A 17,791-nucleotide genomic window follows, 5' to 3' on the forward strand; every position below is an offset into this window, starting at 1 on the left:
AGGGATGAAAATGAAGGGAGGGAAAGGAGGAAATGAAAGGAAGGGAAGGGAAGAGAAGGGAGGGAGGAAGGGAGGGAGAGGGAAGGGAGGAAAGGAGGGAGGGAAAGGAGGGAAGGAAGGAAGGGAGGGAGGGAGGGAGGGAAAGCAGGGTGGGAGGGAGGGAAAGAAGAAAGGAAGGGGAAAGAAAACACGGGAAGGAGGAAATGGATGGAGACACTGCACAGGAACTAAAATTATATACTGATTTGTTCTTAGTAGGAATATAAAAAACAGTTGAATAAATTTTTAAAAATACTTCATAAGTACACATTCATAAGTACAATATATACACAAAGTATATATTGTCTCTGTCTTTTTTTTTTTTTTTTTTTTTTCCTCTATTAAACTTAAATCCCAGCTAACAGGCTATGTTCGCAGCAGCCAAATACTACATAATGAGGTCAGTGGATTTTTCTTTGAGACTGTTCCACAAGTTTAAGCTCAGATTGAGAGACACATTCGTCCTGGTGTACTCCTGTAATCATCATTGGCAGTGATTACTCTTCAGTAATCTAAGCTTCAACTGAATCCAACATTCTTGCCTCTGCTGAAAGATAATTCAGAGGTGAAAGATGAATTCCATAATGCTGACACAAGCTGGTGGTATTCATCATAGTGCTTATTCACTAAATGCCCATTCTAGCTTGAATTATATGTCCACACACTCAGTACAGCCACACGAATATTGTTTACTTAATTTTTAAAGACTCCATTTTAGAAGAAAATCTAATGTCTCTTTAATCGTATATTTTGAATAATGTCTATTCTCCAGTAGTCACCTGAAACACACACACACACACACACACACACACTTTTCCTGGACCTTTTTACAGCAGAATAATTTCTCAGCATTATTAATTATGTTTCTGCATAAAACACATTTAGGGACTTTTATCCTTTGTTTAATTAGTTATCAAAATAATCAGTCACACGGCTCTTTAATAACGGGCCACTCTTAATAGGTGAAACAGAGTGGCTGTGTTCAAAAAATACCTCTAGTTCACTACTAACATAGTAACTCTCTTTTTTTTTTTTTTCTTTGAGACAGAGTCTCGCTCTGCCACTCGGGCTGGAGTGCAGTGGTACGAGCTTGGCTCACTTGCAACCTCCACCTCCACCTCCCAAGGCTCAAACAATCCTCCCACCTCGGCCTCCTGAGTATCTGGGACCACAGATGCGCCTGGCTAATTTTTTGTGTTTTTGGTACAGACAGGGTTTCATCATGCTGCTCAGGCTGGTCTCGAACTCCTGAGCTCAAACAATCTGCCTGTCTTGGTCTTGCAAAGTGCTGGGATTACAGGTGTGAGCCACTGTGCCTGGTCCTTACCAACACTCTTAAAACTTGAGCTACTTTCTTTCCTTTCATGAGATTTTATGGTCTGATACTGCTAACTTATTACCTTTTCTTCCTTGAGTTTCCAAATACTAAAACAACAATCTGCGCTCAACAAACAGAAGAATTCAATAAATGTTGATTGATCACCTAGTAGTACCTGCAAAGAGACCCTGTGCTATTATATACAGAGTTATTAGATTCAGACAACATGCTTCACACACACACACAAAAAAACCTAAGGGATGGTTTCAGATTCTGCCTGTGTCTTAGTTTCAGTCATGTTTGGTATATATTGCCAAGTGGCTATATTTTATATCCCCAATTAGAATACAAGTTTTTGGAGATCATACTCTATGTCTTATTGACTGCACAAGACAGTGCAACGCATATAATATTGTCACCTACAACTGAAAGGATTCCAGTGAGGCTAAATGATGATTAGCTGTGTAAAACCCCACTATTCCATACATTGTATGTGCTTACAATGTTAGCTTATCCTCCTCTTCAGCAGCAAAAATCTTCTAGGTGAACAGTAATAAAATAATAGTAAGGCTAACAGTCATGAGTATTTGTTTACATGTCCAATACTGTTCTCCATATTACAGTATCCATAGATTTCATCCTTGCGATAACACGAAGGGGGGCTATTATTATTATTCCCATTTTCAGATGAGAAAACTTGCCTAAGGCTATCCAACTAATAACCGAAAAAGCCAGGAATTAAACCCAAGCCAAACTGACCCCAGAATCCAATCTAAATTACTGTCTTCCCAAATTAGAGGTGTCACCACTGGACAGAAAAAGAAATACAGTCCAGGTAGAGGTTTCACCTCTGTAATTACAAGGTTCCTTAGTCAATTTTTTCTAATTTTTGACACATACCTTCCCAATTTTCCTGGCAAAAACCTCCCTTGAGTGGAGGCCACTGACCGTGGTGAGTTTATGTTGTGGTTTGGTAATGTGTACAAACTGGGAGGAGGATGAAACCAGAAAACCCCTTTTGCCCATAGCATGCCACAAATTGAGGACTGAGTCAGTGCATGCTGCTGACAGGCAAAGAGCCAGCTTGGCCTGAGCAGCAACATGCAGGGACTGCATGTGACACCAGACACCCTTTTCAAAGCCACTACCTTCCTCCTTCCCCACAAACCTCTTCATCTCCCACCAAAGTCCTGAAGCTTCACCACAGGATCAAGTAATCCCCCTCTAAGCCACATCTCGTAAATGACAGTCTAATTTGTCCCACGTGTCATTTTTCACATGAATGTTACTATGGTCTTGGCTGTACTTAACCAGAGTTCAGGGTCTGATGGTTTATCTACAGAGACAACGTGACCACAGAGAAGAGCCCGTTTCCATTGCCACCTGAAAGACAGATCCACCAACACAATGTTCACCACTTTCTCACACAGGGCTAAATGAGACTCAAGGAAAGGGCCCACGGTCAAACATTTCCTGGGTGGAAGTGAGGTGGTGGGTTCCCATACAGAGCACAGCACCATCAGATTCACAAAGCCAAATGCTTCAGCATGATGATATGAAAAGATGACAAGCTGCACACAATGTTCAAACTCTAAATTTGAAGGTCACTTCTCACTCCCTAAATAGTTTTATCCCCCAAAAGTCACTTTAGAATCATCTTTCCACTTTTATTCCATATTTGTAATCTGATTTTAATGATCCCGGGGTAGGCCATTTTTTTAAACTCCAGACAGGTTCTGATTCATCTATACAACAAAGCAATATGCAGTGTTAATAAAAGACTAAGAGAGTAAACCAGTATGTGTTCAATGTGATGGCAGTTTAGATTTTTTATTTCAATTGGCAATCATTCTGACATCAGGGTTAAATTGTCCTAAAAAAGAAAAAAATCACGCCTCATTCCAAATTTGTTAATTCAAGAAAAACTGAATTATTCTCATGTCTACCTGTGGCAAAACAAGAAATGACTTTACATCTCAGAAATGTTAGTATGAATTACGATTAAATTCATAAAAACAGACATGGCTTAAGTTTTTATTTTACTACTTTGAAGTTGTAATGTATTCATTTTCCTGCTATTTTTACTTAAAATATCTTTTTCTTTTTTCTTAAGGACTCTTCACAAGTACTTTTGATGGAGTAGTATAAAATTATCCTATTCCAATGACCATAATATGAAAATCATTTTGCCAGAAAACATCCTAGAAGTTTCCCTCATTTTAGGTACTTGGGATTATTCCCATAAACTGAGGACCATTCAACAATGTTTTGAAGATATATACTATTCTATTCAGAGGACAAGGCATACATTCAGAAAAATGCAAAAATATTCATCTTTTCTCAAACAACTCCAGTATTAAATTCATCTAGACCCACTGATTCACTCAATCTATTTTTTAAGTTTAGTTTACAATATGATAATATTTTTGCCCTCATCCCTTCTTTGCAACACCCCACCCATAAGGGAAAAGAAACGGAGATGAATGAATAACAAAATCGTACACAAATAAAAATGAAATGTTTTCTGATAACTAGCATGTCAGAGTAGACAAGTTATTTTTTTCCACTATCACTTTCTTACATGATCTGCAGCAAAATTATGTTGCCTCTGTTTTATGAATCATAGCCTAGCCTTTTTCATATATAATGGGAAAAATATTGCAGATTATAACTACCGTTTCTGACATTTCTGACATGGAGATATTTTAAATTCAGTTTTATGACATGCTTATGTTCTTTTCATCACTGAATAATTGCTCATTTCCAATACTAAACTGGTATTTCTTTAAACAAAGTCCATGTTACTGCACTAATGGTAACTTTAGGATTTGGAAGGAAAAGGATCACAACTGATAAGCAAATGCAATGACGAGCACTGACAAAGACTCAACATTTATTAGAAGGCAATTGCTAGAGAATGTGGCTTTAATTGTGCATACATATTTTTATTCATTAAGATGAATAACCAATAAAATCCCACACTATGGTGTCCCAGCCTCATAACACATTAATAAAGTTTCTTAAAGGTTCTGGCAGGGGGCCAGCACAGTCCATTAACTCTTTGCAAGTTGTAAAAAGAAGTAAAGTCATTTCAGTGTGTTTTGTGGTTATGAATGAAACAGCAGGCAGCCTGTATGGAAACGTCACTTTGGATATGGTATTGGTAATGGACGCTTTGCTGCGCAATCAGAACAGTGTGGGGAGAAGTTAATGCATCCTACCACAACCCAAGCCCAGCGCAATGAAAAGCTAATTTACTTAAAAGTTGGAGGGAAGAGAGCAGAGGACTACAAGTTTGGAAGATCTATTTATTTTGCTAATAGGCTGTCACATTGCCTCTGGGTAAACTTGCCCACTGTGAAACCCAAAATTACAGAATACATTTTAAGTGACTAGAACTGCTTTTCCTGATTACTTTTTTTTCCTAATAAAACCTGGTTGCTTGGGCATTCACTTGGTGAGTGCTGGATCATAAATTACAAAAATGCTTTTCATTTAATACAAGAAGCAAAATTCTATCCTTTGTACTTTTTTGTTTTACATACTTGAATTAAGTCATATAAATAACTACAACAATTGGTAGCTATGTATTTGTCTCTGACTTTGCCTAACAATTTGAATTGAAGTGCTACACATCTCCCCAAAGCTTTACAATGCCATCTGTTCTCATTTTTCATGACACTACAAACATTTTCCTTTGGAAAAAGGATTCTGTATTTTGCTTCCTTTTTAGAATGAAAACTGGAAAACTTGAATGAAACTAAATATATAGAGAAGCATCCAAGTTGTACGTGTAAAGTAGTAAATGTAGAGGGTATTTAAAACATTTTTGTGGTTAAGATCTCTACCCTTTTCATCTGTTCCACTCTAGAGATAAAAGTTCTTTTTTACTTTAAGATTTTTGCAAGAAATAATTCAAAACTTTAAAAATAACGAAAAATGAACTTAAAAAGTGATTCAAACCCTTGAGTTTGAGAACACCAAAAAAACAGAATTGCTTTACAAATTGGTTTTGGCACTTCATTTATGAAGAAAATACACTAAAATGTAAGTATACATACACACATGTGCACACTCACACACACACACACCCCTCTGTTAATCCCTAACCAAATATAAATAGCATCATTAGTCAATTACTTCTGACTGTTAAAACCACAAATTGTTTATAATGATCTGTCACTTTACATGGCCAAATAATAAAATTTCAACCAGAAGAGATGATTACTATAAGTACAATAGAAAACATCATTCACTATTTTAATTTTTTTTGAATTTTTACTGGAAAAAAACCAGAAAGAAAATTCTTAACTTTCAAATGTAAACGTTCATCACAGTCCTAAAAGAACTTCCCATTTCAAATTTCATTTGTGTCAGTGTTAATAGGTATCAAAATAGTTGCATCTCTTGTACACTGTGGATTTTCTGGGAAGTTACTCATCTTTGATTAGATGAAAGTAAAGTATAATGAATAGGTTGAAACCATACTGAATTTCTGCTTCTCTGTATTTATGGTCATTTTTGTCTCTATTTGGACTGAAAGCCAGATAGTCAACAATCATTCCCTAAAAATTTAAAGTATTAATTGCACACATGTATTTGTACAATGTTAAGTATCACTGCAACCTGGAAAAACCCGGGGTAAAATTAAAATTTTTCATTTAAAAACAAGACTGCTCTTAGCTTAATCCTCTACAATATTATATTCAAAAATAATTTTTCTGTGTGATTAACAGTAATATTACCTGGGCTATTTTTTAAATCTGGAATTAGAATTCAATTTTAAAAACTGCACTCAAGAAAACAGTTTCAGATATGAATGGATCTGGGAAGTCTGGGAAGTTTCTTAAAAGAAATACATTTTATCCTAGATCAATAAGAAACAGCAAGGAAATGCATAGAAACAGGATATAGGGAATATATAAATTGAGTCTACACTGGTTAAGAAATAAAGTTAAATAAAATAATTCCACTCACTTTAAAATGACACTGTGCTGAAAAATAATGAAAATAGATAAAAGCTTTGACCACCCCCATTGTCTACCTTAAAAAAATACTAGTATAGTTACTCAAGGCATGGAACTGGAAAAACTGCAATTTGAATCCAGAAGACAGAATCCAGAGCCAGGGACAAAACAAGTCAAAGGAGTTGGTGACCAGGGCAATGGCCAGAAGTCTACCCGTTTATATCAGATTCTGTGCTATCCACCCTGCGGGGCCATCTGAGAGTCTTCCCACATCCCGTGCTTCCTCAGCTGGTGGGCCCCTCCACGTCAGCCCTCTCGTGGACTCCACAAGGAAATCAGAGTTGAACAGTATAGCATGTTGTTATTAAAAGTGATTTGAGTTGTGACATGAATATTACACTTTCAATAAAGGAAGTATACACTTTAGAAAGCTCTTCAACCTCTAGAAAGAACTGACATTTAAAAGTTAAAGTGTTTAAAGAATGATCTCTCCACTGACCAGAATACCCACATCAAAATAATGTACCACTGGGTTTTATTGGTAGCTGCAATTTAGCCCATATTAAATGGAATATGGCCTTAGTGTTAAATGCATATACGTTGCCATTTATTATAAAATAAGTGCCATCTCTAAAGGTAACAGGACATTCCTTAAAAATTAACCATTCTGACGTGAAAGAGGCATAAATTAATAAATCCCTGAGAAAGCCTAGCCTATGGCTATACGGAACATCTAACTGCTTAACTTGGCAACTAAGAGACTCATATAAATAATTAGAATATTTATTTCCAATTGATGAAAGCAAAACTACTCCAATTCACTTTAAGGTTGATGAGTCACATAAACCACTCATTGACTTAATTTTACTTAGAAATTGCTCATGCACTTTTGTTGCTTTCCTGGAAGATTATACAAATGATTATATACTTATTTAATTCTTAAACTAAATGATCTCCTTAAGGGCAACATTAAACATACTAAAGTACAGTGCACCATGTCACAATGTGCCTAAGTATCCCTACTAAAATAAAAATTAAAACAAGGTTAGAAAGCAACTAACAACTAGGTTAAATTCAATCCAAAATATAGATTTGGGAATTTCTAATAAAATTTTCCATATTGTTTGAATAGGTTCATCACTGAGTAATGGTGTGAATAATTTAGGTAACCATCTCAAAAGTTTATAATTCCTCTGGGGAAAAAAAATGTTTAAAACTCTACACTTACAATATTTCACATAATATAATTAATACATGTTTGCTAGATTGTTGGATTTAAATTATATGATAAAAATAATACTGCTCACACTTACAGTGCTTTACAACTTACAAAACACTTTCACATAAGCCACCTTATCCTAACAACTGTGTTAGGTAGATATTACTATCCCCATTTCATAGATAAGGAAATTGAGGCTCACAGAGATTAAATGTTTTACCCAAGGTCAAAGCCCTAGTAAATTCACTGCTTAGAGAATAATTAGCTTAAGTTAAGATAACAACTACTTCCTGCTTCCCCATTCCAGTTTCAGAGACTCACAAACACAATATGCATCACATATAAAATGTGATAAAACAAAAAATTATCCAACAATCATGTTTATGCATTATGTTATTTGCTTATTTCCATTTGTACTTTTGTAAGCACTGTTTTTGAAAGGTAATATAGCATATAATTACACCTTTCTTTTTAAAATGCTATGATAATCTTCTGACTGCCTGGGAACTTTCCATGGCAGAAAGACTGGGCACAGTCAGGTAACTGGTATTTCTTGATTACCATCCACCAGTAGGTCGATCTTTGGAAAGTTACTTATTCACATGGGCCCCCAGGTTCCTTGTTAGTCACATAAGGGATCTGTAATAAACACTTCCTATGTCCACCATCCATTCTCCACAGCAGTGGTTCTTAAGCTTTAACATGCACAAGAATCACCCAAAGAGCTTGTCCTAACAGAGTTTCTGGCCCATCCTCAGAGATCTGATTTAATAGGTCCAGATAGGGTCCATGAATCTGCATTTCCCAGAAGCTCACAGGTGAGACCAATGCTGCTGGTCGTGGGACCAAACTTTGGGAACCACTGCTACATAGTAACATGGAAAACCAAAACACTTCAGAAAATGAAAATCTGATGAAGCTTTTCTCCAGAAGCCTTCAGTGGTTCCCCATAGCCCTTAGCACAAAGTCCAAAGTGCTAAATGAGTAACAGTATGTAGACATCCAGGTCTCCACCCAGATGCATTGCTCAGGATCCCTTTCTGGGCCTTTCCTGACACCCCAAGCTGCTGGGCTGAGTTTTACGTCCCTCCTCTGTGCTCTTAGGAAAATGTGGTTCCCTGTGTCCTAACACTGTAAGGAACTGTTATCACATGCTTCCTTGCCTCTGTTCTCAACATGCCAGAAGTGGTTTGTAAAAGTACCCCCAACTCCCACTGCTCTAAATTTAAGGGAGAAGAGTCCCCTCATTTCACCTCACATCTTTTTACTTAAGAATCGATGTAGGCTGGGCACAGTGGCTCATGCCTGTAATCCCAGCACTTTGGGAGGCCGAGGCGGGAGGATCACAAGGTCAGGAGTTCAAGACCAGCCTGGCCAATATGGTGAAACCCCATCTCTACTAAAAATACAAAAATTAGCTGGGGGTCGTGGCGGACGCCTGTAGTCCCATCCCAGCTACTCAGGAGGCTGAGGCAGGAGAATCGCTTGAATCCGGGAGGCGGAGGTTGTAGTGAGCCGAGATCCGGCCACTGCACTCCAGCCTGGGCGACACAGCGAGACTCTGTCTCAAAAAAAAAAAAAAAAAAACGAATCGATGCCACCTTTGGGTTATGCATCAGGTCCCATTTCCAATATTTCTAGCTGAGCCCTCCTCAACCCTTCTTTATTACTCCCCACTCTGCTCCCCAAATAGGCCACATCCTAGCCCCCCATTAATTCCCCTTCCTGAAGAAGCAGCAGAGATAAGGCAAACCCAAAGAGAGAAGCTGTACTTCTCTGAGCACATCCCTGAATGAGGCACCAACTTCCCCTTCCCTACCAGCCTACTCTTCTCTTCACAGGTCCTGGGCATGCTCAAGGATCTCAGAGCACACAGGGCCAGTGTCAGCTCTATGCAGTCACATAGAGCCCCACTTAGGTGGTCCCCATGCTGAGCTTCAAGCTCTGCTCTCACCATCTCGAAATTCTTAATTTTTGAATAAGAGGCCCACACATTAGGTAGCTGGTCCTGAAGGCAAATTATGGAACTGGATACATCTCAGCTCCTCGGCAAGCACACATTACCACCTCCCATTTTCACCCACAGTATCTCAGCAGCACAGCTCCCAGCAGCCTAACAGAAAACTGACGCTTTCCTCTAAGAACTTGCCATACTTCCTTCCTTCACAGTAAAACAAAATCATATTATGGATTGTATCATCCTTTTTACATGAACTACCAGGAAACTCTTTAAACACATGATGCTAGTTAATCTAGCAGACAACATTTTTGAACTTGATGGTCTATAAATTTGTACTGTTTCCCATATTTTGATTCTCCATTTCTATTTCCTTGGTCCTGACTCTCTTTTCCATTGGAAATTCATCATTTATTTCACTGAATATGAATATCCTGCTGAGAGCTATTTATCCCACAATTCAGTACACACAGGAAGGAGGTATACACAGTGCAGAGAGCCATCCTATACAGTTTGAACTTAAAGAGATCTGACTTCATAAAATATGTGTATACACATGCATACCTATGCTTACATGCCCATTAAAAAAATGTGGAAACAAGAAATTTAGGCTTGGGAGCAAGGGCCAAAGGAGAAACATGGGGAAGGAAGAGATTTACTTTTCATTTTTAACTGTATATAGTATTTAATTATTTTCTGTAAGTATATTACTTATAATTTTTCAAAGTAAATAGCTCGGTAAAATGATCTTCTGTCAAGCTCATTAATTGGGTGCTTAGCAGAGCAAGAAATGGAAAAATAATGGCTAAAGCAGTTATTACTTAATCTCCAAAGACACCAACTTTCACATCAGTTTCTCACAGACTGTCTAGCATATTGTAACCGAAGAAAAAGAGCAGGCATAAATACTCAGAACAATAAACTTGAAAAATGTAACCTCTGGTATATAATTAATGGTATTAAATGAAAAGCAGTGAAAATGAAAACCTTCAACATCTGCATATACTAAGACTATGTTAAGAAGAAATAATTATTAAAAGTTAACTAATAAATAAGTAAAAGTTTGAGTATTTGGGGGTAAAAAATTGTCAGAAAGCAAAAAAGATATAATGTCCTGAAAATTCTTGCTTATTCTAAATTTAAAATGCACCTTGATTCTATTGCAAAGAAAGTTGAAAGTATGTCATCAAAAAGTCATTTTAAAAAACTACTATTTAAAAAGTGATCAGATAATTTACAAAGATTATTCTCAAGAAGTCAGATAAAGATAAAGATGCCCCATTTGTTTTTTTTTTTTTTTGAGACGGAGTCTCGCTCTGTCGCCCAGGCTGGAGTGCACTGGCCGGATCTCAGCTCACTGCAAGCTCTGCCTCCCGGGTTTATGCCATTCTCCTGCCTCAGCCTCCCGAGTAGCTGGGACTACAGGCGCCCACCACCTCGCCCGGCTAGTTTTTTGTATTTTTTAGTAGAGACGGGGTTTCACCGTGTTAGCCAGGATGGTCTCGATCTCCTGACCTCGTGATTCGCCCGTCTCGGCCTCCCAAAGTGCTGGGATTACAGGCCTGAGCCACCGCACCCGGCCAGATGCCCCGTTTGTTAACAGTGTTTTTTGTTCTTCTGGATAATGTACTGAAAATGAGTCTAGCTTCTTATGGTATGCATGACTTCCTCCGTAATACTCCAATGGTATTACCAAAAGCAAACACTACTTTTGTTATCAAAGCAAATTTAATAAAGAATTTTCAACTATCTTGTCCACTCACTTGCTTTGTAATCTAGATAAATGAATCCACATCTCCAAGCTTCTTTCATCATCTTGTAAAAGGCAAATAGTAATCTCTCCCAAGAAGCACTGTACTGAGGATTAATTGAATTGCTTTATGTAAATTCTCAGCACGATACCTTGTTCATGGGGGGTGTGCAATAAATAGGAGGTATAATCATCATCACTCTTAGTAATGACGATAAAGCTGGAGTATTTTCAATTCTATTGCATAGAGTAGAATTTAAATTTAGTTAAAAATAATGTTCAATATTAAAAAATAACAGACTTCATAACAAAAGATAGGTTGGCAATGGCTACCTTAGAAGTTACGTAATTGCCTGGTCCCAATTTTTTCTTTGTGTATTTTTCTAAAATAAATTTAATTAATAACAAACTATATAAATAATTTTAATTGATAATCATGTTCAAAGAAATAAAATTTGGCCCTCAGGCTGAGCGTATCCCACAGGAAAGGTATGCACTAACATGGTGGCGTGTATTAGTTTACGAAGTCACTTTGCTGGCCACTATTAAGTCTCTGTGTGGATGAGGTAGAAACTAAAAAAGCTCTGGTTTGAGAAAGGCCAGAAGCAGGAGCAAGTGGGTTCTGCCTAGGTGCGTCTGTATCCACAGGTAAGAAGGAAGGTTCTCCACTGTGTGTGTGTGTGTGTGTGTGTGTGTGTGTGTGTGTAGCACTGAAGACAGGGTGAGCCCCTACAATGCTGGAGAGATGCTGTGTCCTCCAAAGGACTCATGCCACCACAGTCACCATGCCCAGGTCGGGTCTACATAACAGCCACTTCAATTCCATCTTGGCTCAAGGCTATGCTGACTTTGACAAAATTGCTTTCAATCGAATTTTCTAAAAGAAAGGAAAATAAGCACACTTTTCTGCTGAAAACTGTTGTCAGGCCCATAACTAAAGCCATTTCATACAGAATACCCTGGCCAATGTTTAGCACATGGTGCTTTACACTGAAAACTTTAAAAGCTAGAACAGCTATCCCTATCCATCTTCTAAAATAATGTTATAACAGCATTAGTAAATGATGAATAATGTTTGAACAGTGTCTATTAGGGAGGACTTAATGAAATAAAGTGGAAGGATGTGAAATGACTAACATTTGAATCCATAAGCATGTTATACCCCAAAACCATATTTTTGGTACAAGGTGACCATTTTGATCAATTTCCTGATGATACTTAAAGAAAGAATAGCATTAATTTCTAAAGCTTCCAAATAATAACTTTTTCCCAGGTTACAGCTTTTATATATGCTATATGCAACTCACACTAATTCACACGTATAGCAGATAGAATCTAAATTAGATCTTATAAATTATTTCCAGAATGGGCATGAGCAACCAAAAGATAAGATATAAATTATCTAATTATTCAATAATGCTAGGAAATTCTTTAAAAAGATACAAACTAGGCCAGGCACAGTGGCTCACGTCCATAACCCCAGCATTCTGGGAGGCCAAGGCGGGTGGATCACCTGAGGTCAAGAGTTTGAGACCAGCCTGACTAACATGGAGAAAACTTGTGTGTACTAAAAATACAAAATTGGCCAGGTGTGGTGGCACATGCCTGTAATCCCAGCTACTTGGGAGGCTGAGGCAGAAGAATCACTTGAACCCAGGAGGTGGAGGCTGTGGTGAGCTGAGATAGCAACACTGCACTCCAACCTGGGCAACAAGAGTGAAACTCCGTCTCAAAAAAAAAAAACCATACACACACACACACAAACTAAGCAAAATCTAAATTTATATTATTTTGGAAGACTTATCAAAAGTCCTGCTCCAAACAGTCATATTGCTAATTATCTCGTTTAAGATATTACTTCACTACCTCAATATTGATTTACTTACTATTTCATACTCTGTTTCTTTCCCCTAAAGACTTGAGAACACTCACAAAAAATACTCCTGCCACTGAGATAAAATAAACAGGTAAGTAAATCTGGGTAAGAATTAAGGTAAGAAAATAAATATATACGGGCAGTGGTAGGGCACAAAAATGTAAGCCTTTAGGTCCCTGATCCTTTGCCAGTAAAGCTGTACTTTCTGTCCCAGGCTCAGTTTCTTCCGTGTTTGCTGGGAGTTCCTGTATTATTCTGTAGATCTCATCGAACTTTTAAGAAGGCAGTGGTTGCTTTTCCTAGCAAGGGAGTAAGAATAATGAGGTGAGAGCTCCAAGGTGGCATTTGGAAGGCATACTTTTTCCCAGAGGAAAAATACTGAAGAAAAAGGCCAGTTGTAAAGAAAATAGGGACAGACATTATCGCCATATTGAAGCCAAATAGAAAATAAAATGATACTTTTTTTAAGTTTAAAATTCTTTTGTTTCCATGATATACTTGAGTCTGACTCCAAATAACAACCTCAAAACCCTGTTTCTGTTTTCAGTGCTTTCCTGAACTAAGTGTTTTCCCTCAAGTAGCACCAATAAAACCCAGATTCCACCCACTGGCATTCTGTCCAAGCCAACACAGCTTTAATAAGGTGCTTAAAAAAGACTTTGCATGCATTAATGTGAGACACTGAAGGTGCAGGGCAAACAGCAATGCACTGTTGTAGAACTCCAAGTTGGGCTTCTAAACTCCCGAGAGACTGATGACTATAGATGTCACCCAATCAATGAACAAATGAATTTTCTTCAGTTTGTAATACTGTATTTTGCTATCTGGCTTACTGGGAATTTTACCAAGGGTCAAAAGAGGCTATTACTACCAACCAGATTTGGTTGGGGGTTTGGCATCTGAAATGTACTCTTTTCCCCAGCAGTTGAAACTGGAAATGTACTTATTTAAATGCATTGGCCTTGATCATAGTGGATGCCTAGATTTCTATAAACTTTTAGTCTTGTAAGTCCAGGTAATTTCAGTTATTGATCTACCCTCCTTTCAACTTCTCCATCATCAAAAGACATTTATTAAGTACCTATTTGTTTATCTTACTCTCAGAGGTACCACATGGAGAGATTTCTGAAGAAACACTTATTGCCCTCTAGGGAACTTAAAATCATTTCTCTCCTGGTCTCCGACTGGCTTTAACTCGATACCATTAAATAGTTGCCTCATTCTCCTACTGCAAAAACATTTCTTCAGTGCTGGCTCTTCATTAAGGGGTGGCTAGAGAAACTCATGTAGATCACCCAATTTGGTAGAAACTCTGATGGCTTTAGCTCTTCATCTCTCCCAAATGCTGCACCTTATGAAGTTTGGCACAGCCTCTGACAACTCCCTATCTGCCATGTTTAAAGGAGCTTTCCATTTGTTTGTTTTTAATTCTATGTATTTAGAACTACCAGTATTTTCAACAAGAGGACCAAATCTAAGACGCAGATAAATTATGTTACTTTGAATGTTAACTATTATATAGATTGACAAATATTGTTATTTTTTCTCCAGAGAAACTTTAATGTAGATTCATCTTGTAGCACTAGGGTAAAAAAAAAAAAAGTCTAAGTTGAAGAGATTTTTCCAAATAAGATATAATTTAGGGTTACAATGTCAAAACTGTAAACCTAAAATTAAACTACTAACTATTTTTGTTTGCAGACTTCTTTTCTCAAAATTACAGCCGCACTACATTTGTTGCAAAAGAACAGATTCAAGCCAGGATTTTGTTCATTCACATGTTATTCGTGCTTTACACGTATTTTATGGAGGAGTTACTTTTGCTGGCATTTTTTTTTGTTTTGTTTCTTTTACTAAATGGTGAGTAATGTTAGAGATAAATGTAACTGCCTACAAACACTCCAGGGCAAAATTTGGAAAGAAAGCTTGAGTAAGTAACACTACATCTGATGGGATATAAGAAATTAAGAGTTCTTCAGATGACAAGAAAGTGGCACATTCTTTTTAACACAATGGAATTAAAGCTATGGTGAATAAAGCAATGTATTAAGAATCCTCTGGAAAGCCAATATCTTGAATCATTACATCAGAATCTACACTGTGACTCTTATAACAAAGCTTCCATCCCTGGGAAATCGAAGAACTTCACTATGAAAGGATGGAACCACACCAAAAACACTTTTCCAACTCCAATCTTGGGAGAGCATCAAAGCAACAGGCCCTCATCCCTGGTAAACTGTAATCTGGGCGTACTACATTTTCTTCACGTTGAGCCAAAGAATTTCTTCCCAACAACAGGCTGTGGTCTGATGGGCTCACCTCCTTTCCAGGTGGAGAGAAAGCAAAATCAGGAACAATATGCCCTGAATTCTCTTCATCAAGGATTATCAGACACCTGTTTTAAATTTTAATCTCATTAATTATTATTGATAACAATGACAATGTGGATCCATTGCAAAGGCTTATACCACAAAGAAAACACAACTCTTTCTAATTAGTACATGCTTCATAAACAAGGCAAAGGCGCCTCTCTGAAGCTATTTTAAAGCCCTTGTTGTGGTTCACAGGCTCAGAGAGAGATGCTTTGAATTCTGCTTCCATGTATTGTACTAGGGGAAAGCCATGGCATTCTCCAAATATTATTGCGAGGCATCTTTACCACATGGCAGGATTGTTCTGGGCATGGGGCCCCCTTTCGACCATACCTACAGCACCAAGGAAACCAGGAGCCCTGCCTAGGAGCCCCAGTTTCTTCTCCGCTGTCTCTCTGGATGCTGGACTTGCAGTCTCCTCAACAGTGGATCACAGCCCATAGTTCTCATATCTTTTTAAACCCATCAGTCCCACACTGTCAACCTCGTAAACTTCACCTTCCCTTCACTTTCTCCTCTTCCTCCTGCCCTCTCCCTTATTTCCCTTTCTGAAAACCCCCTTCATCAAAGTGTAACTTCCTCGGGGAGAATTGCAAAGAATCAGCCCGGTGCAGATGAGGTTCCACCACCCAAAGTTTCTGCTCTACATCCAGTGAAATCAATCTCCCTACACACACACACACACACACACACACACACACACCCCATCTTCATCTTCCTATTCCTCTCACCCCCTCCCAAGGAGAGTTTTTTGCTCTGAACTACGTTATATCCTACCTACTAGCCCATCTACTCCCTCACCCCAAAAGTCTGAACCCCTCTAAGGCCTCAAGATATTAAAAGCAGCAAGATATTAAACTCTGCATCCTCAGGTCAAGCCAAGCCAAATGTTGACATACCAGGAGTCTCTGCCCCTCTGACCCCAGCTTCTGGTTGATATTCCTACATTTCAGTTGAAATTCAACATCCTCTTCCTTACAATCTGACTACTTCCCCATATCGCAAAGTAAAAGCCTTGTCCAGCTTTAAAAGTTAACTGCTCTACCTAAATTCCAGATTCTGAAGTTTCCTATTCCTTGAATAATACTGCAAATAGTTACTAAGATGCCATACTGATTATGCAGCAGGAACTATACTAAACATCCATTATCTGACCCAGAAATCATAAGAACGCAATAAGGTATAAATAGATTTGGTTGAATCACACAATATTTGTAATATTCAGCTACATTTAACCCATGAAACAATTATTTTATATTTATATGTATATTATTATTAGCTCCATTTTACAGTTAGAAAAACTGAGGCTAATGAGACAAAGTATCTTCCCCAAAGTCACACAGCTCAAGTATATAAGACCCCAAGGCTCACAGCCACCATACCACACTGCCCCTCAAGCTTATCTTACTCCCCAATTTTGCACAGAGCTGGTCCTGTCTGCTGACCTTTACTTAAGTAATCCTCATGTCCTCTCCATAACTTATTTGAACAGCCAGGGTAAGACCCACATTCTCCCATGAAGTTGTCCTGACAAATTCCAAGCCAAGCTGGCCCCAGCCTCCCTTGGAATCCATAGTATAATTGAGCAAGCTGCCCTTCTTATGCCCTGTATGCCAGCTAATCATTCTTTACCAGTGAGTCATCTCTTCTCAAACTGAACTGCTTGGTTGGCAAAGCTAAGAAACTCTGGTAAGTATGTCATTTTCCCTTTCTGAACCACCATATCTCAATTATCAAATGAGGGCGTTAGAAAAAGACTACCCTGTTTTAGAGAAAGCATTAAGAGCCTGTCTGCTTAGCACTACCCTTCATTACCTTTCCCTCCGCAAAGCACAAAGAAAGCAAATCTTGGCTGAATTAGGAGGTAGCAAGTTGTCATGTTCTCCTTTTGATCCTTGGATCCCCATTTCCAATGCATTGGTCCTCTCAGATATTTTGATATTGCAAAGACTTCCTCCCTTGTCAACTGTTTCCAGTCCTTTATCTCTCCAAAACACTTTCTACCCACTAATAGTAACTTTCAAGAACACAGCTTGGCACATGTAACTTCCTTGTTCAAACACTGGCAGAAGCTCCCCATTATCTACCATGGAAGGCAGAATTCTAAGATGGTCCCTAAGGCTTCCTTCACCCTAATCTACAAGCCCTGCACCTACTGAGGAAATCCATTGCATCAGATGGCACTCAGGGTCCTTAGGGGCCATTTCCTTGATTCCAGGCTCAGCTTACCTGACACTAATTCAGGCACCTCATGCTCCAGGTGAGCTGGTAATCTGAGCCTTTGCCCATGCTA

The 17,791-nt window shown here is 38.2% G+C and overlaps 1 protein-coding gene across 14 annotated transcripts in view; it reads right to left on the reverse strand.

Annotated features, from left to right (window-relative positions):
- Nucleotides 1–17,791, reverse strand: part of NFIB (nuclear factor I B) — a 241,872-nt gene that overhangs the window by 122,217 nt on the left and 101,864 nt on the right. The window lies entirely within an intron of this gene.

The sequence above is a fragment of the Rhinopithecus roxellana genome, chromosome 16 (assembly GCF_007565055.1).
Source record: "Rhinopithecus roxellana isolate Shanxi Qingling chromosome 16, ASM756505v1, whole genome shotgun sequence".
NCBI classification, from domain to species: domain Eukaryota; kingdom Metazoa; phylum Chordata; class Mammalia; order Primates; family Cercopithecidae; genus Rhinopithecus; species Rhinopithecus roxellana.